The following is a 3726-nucleotide window of genomic DNA, read 5'->3' on the forward strand; positions in this document are numbered from 1 at the left end:
TCCATTTCCAATGCATATAATCAATACTAACAAGCATGCCCGGAAAGCCCCTCTCGGCATTGATCGCCAACAACCTCTCTGTATCAGCGGCAGTTGGCTCTCTGAGGTACTCAGGGCCGAACACTACTACCATGACCTTGCAGAAACTATACATTCATATATGACATGTGGACTCACTCATACGAACATACTCATCCACAAGATCATCAGGACTTCCATATGCTAGTATGTGGATAGCGGCAGTGCATTTCTGGTAAGAAGAGAAGCCAAGCTTGTCAAGGGCATCCTCTTTGCACTCAAAGTATGGGTCATATGCTACACTCCCTCCCGAATATGATTGAACACATGTCTCGTCATACGGAAGCGGCGGCGAAATTTGTGTGGTTTGAAGAGTGCGCTATTCTCAATGTAATCGGCATAGAGAAGGGTGTGGCCTCTCTCCTATTGCGGTTCAAGGCAGGAACATTGCCGGGGATTGATCCACTGGACCGAGGCCACATCCTACTAATGTGGTCATGGACAACCAATGCAGCCACCACAAGCTCTTCATCATCTGAAGATGAATCATCCGATGAACAAATGAAGTTGTGAAAGAAAAACTCATCCCTACTATTGATGATACCTTGTGAGCAACGCGTCGAACACCTTGCGGTCATGGTGGAGACGCGGTCGTCCATGAAGCAAGGTTGGTGTTGGTGGGGTGGGCACCCTATGGCAATGCTGCGCCTGCGGGAAGTTGTTGGGGTCAACGGTCAGCGCTAGCGGCCGTAGCTTCTCTCTCACTAGCAAAAAGCTCTACAGAAACACGGGCACGGGGTGGCTATGACATGGCGTGGTTGTGGGGCGGATGACCTTGACGGAAGGCGTCGCGGCCAGGAACGGGGGTAGCGGTGGCGATGGCGGGGGCGGGGCGGATGCTGAAGGGTTATAGTCCTGATTACAGGTGTCGGTGTCAAAACCGGCGGATCTCGGGTAGGGGGTCCCGAACTGTGCGTCTAGGCCGGATGGTAACAGGAGGCAAGGGACACGAAATTTTACCCAGGTTCTGGCCCTCTCGATGGAGGTAAAACCCTACGCCCTGCTTGATTAATATTGATGATATGTGTAGAACAAGAGTAGATCTACCACGAGATCAGAGAGGCTAAACCCTAGAAGCTAGCCTATGGTATGATTGTTGATGTGTATGTTGTCCTACGGACTAAAACCCTCCGGTTTATATAGACACCTGAGAGGGTTAGGGTTACATAGAGTCGGTTACAATGGTAGGAGATCTGAACATCCGTATCGCCAAGCTTGCCCTCCACGCCAAGGAAAGTCCCTTCCAGACACGGAACGGAGTCTTCAATCTTGTATCTTCATAGTCCAGGAGTCCGGCTGAAGGTATAGTTCGGCTATCCGAACACCCCCTAATCCAGGACTCCCTCAGTAGCCCCCGAACCAGGCTTCAATGACGACGAGTCCGGCACACAGTTTGTCTTCGGCATTGCAAGGCGGGTTCCTCCTCCAAGTACTTCATAGAAGATTTTGAACACAAAGATAGTGTCCGGCTCTGCAAAATAAGTTTCCACATATTGCCATAGAGAGAATAATATTTACACAAATCTAATCTGTTGACGTATTCCGTAGCGTGACACACCACGACCAAGCCTTTATCTGAGTCGTTTCAGTATCCCACCTCAGCGCGTTATGCGAGGCGGTTTCCTTGGTACGTCTTGTCAAAGCAGAGATCATGTCCCCTTATTCCGGGATTCTCGTCAATACGGGCGTGGGTAACCCAACCGCGCCTTTGATTACGGCGCTTGGAGATAAGCTTGTTTTACCAGGCTGGTGGGGTCATGTAGTTGCGTCCACCCATATAAGGGGATAAGGATCCACCTTTTCACCCACGCCTTCTTCCTCCTTTGCCTATCCATTCTTGCGCACTCGAGCTCCAGCGCCCAAGTCTGCACTACCACCTCAACCTTCTCCAGTCATGTCCGGAGCGGGTGGCAAGTGGATGGTCTCCTCCGTCACGGAGGGACACATCAAAAAGCTGAGGAAGGCAGGATATCTGGCTAGCGACATCACGCACCGGCTTCCCGAAAAGGGGCAGCTCATCCCCACTCCTAGGCCCCATGAGAGGGTGGTATTCCTCCCCCATTTCCTCCGCGAACTGGGCTTTCCTCTGCATCCATTTGTCCGGGGGCTCATGTTCTACTACGGCCTGGATTTCCATGATCTGGCCCCAAACTTCGTCCTCAACATCTCGGCGTTTATCATCGTGTGCGAGGCGTTCCTCCGCATCCGCCCCCATTTCGGCCTATGGTTTAAGACTTTCAACGTCAAGCCAAAGGTGGTGCGCGGCAGCCAGGCGGAGTGCGGCGGTGCCATGGTTGGCAAGATGGCCAACGTCCTATGGCTTGAGGGCTCCTTTGTGGAGACCCTGAAGGGGTGGAAATCATGGTGGTTTTACATCACCGAGCCGCGCGACGCCGAATGGGTCGCACCCCCTGAGTTTCGATCTGGCCCCCCTACGCGGCTCACCTCCTGGAAGGAGACAGGCCTGTCTTGGGGTAAAAAAGGAGAGCTGACCGGACTCCAAACATGCATCCAAACCCTGGTGGACAAGAGGCTCAAGCTTGTCAACGTAGTCCAGGTTATGCTCATCCGCCTGATCCTCCCGTGTCAACGACGGGCTTTCAACCTGTGGGAGTTCGACCCGGCACAACACCGAACTCTAAATAGGCTCTTCGACACGACGTATGAAGATTCCTGGAGGATGCTTTTCAAGGGCGCCGAGGCTCCCGCATCCGCTGCCGAGGATCGCGGATTCAGTACTCAGCATCACGCTCATGCGGTAAGCTATTTTTGTCCTTTTACAGGGTACCAGTTTTTCATAGTTTGAATCTATGCGGGATCTAAGTTCCCTTATCTGTGATAGGATTGGGAGGTGACGTCCGGACAGATCAACTGTCCAGCTCCTTTGCCCGAAGGCCCAGCGGACGCTCGCTTGGTGAGACTGCTGGTTCTGACGCCCTATGTGGTGCCGGAGAAGAAGGCCACGAAAAGGGCCACGGGGACTCGAAAGAGTGCCCGGCGCCAGGAGGTGTCGGATTCATCATACGACGGTCCCGAAGCGCCTTCCTCTCATGAAGACGAGGAGGAAGAAGAAGAAACCTCTCCCCCTCCAGCGGGAGGAGAGAAGAAAAGGAAGGCTGCCCTCTCTGAGGAGGCCGGAGGGTCCAAGAAGGGGAAAACCCTTCCTCCGGACTACTCCAACGACGTCGACGACGGCGAAGAGGAGTGGCAGCCCAGGGCCAAGCCCCTAGCAAAATCGTAAGTATCCGGATACCGAAGTAATTCATAGTATTCATTTATTGCACAACTTTCCCTTATGTCGAATATGCTTATGCAGCCCACCCAAAGACCGACTCGACGCGTCGTCGAGCGGCTCACTGGACTCGTCGGATGTGAACTTGCTTCCGACGGCTTCCTTCCCCCGCCCTATGGACGACACCGAGGTGTTGTCCCAACAGGTTCCAAGCAGGGAGGAGGTGGTCCTGGAGGCGCCGCAAGGCGACCTCCCGGACTCCAGGAGTAAAGGGGATGAAACCCCCCAGGGCTCCAAGTCCGGCTCTAGGCCGGACACTGCTCCGGAACCTTCAAGGGTTCTGGAGTCCGGCGGGGGACCTCCTTCCAAGAGGAGCAAATCCACCGTGCCGGCGACCCCCGTCCACCCGGAGGCAC

The sequence above is a fragment of the Triticum dicoccoides genome, chromosome 7A (assembly GCF_002162155.2).
Source record: "Triticum dicoccoides isolate Atlit2015 ecotype Zavitan chromosome 7A, WEW_v2.0, whole genome shotgun sequence".
NCBI lineage: Eukaryota > Viridiplantae > Streptophyta > Magnoliopsida > Poales > Poaceae > Triticum > Triticum dicoccoides.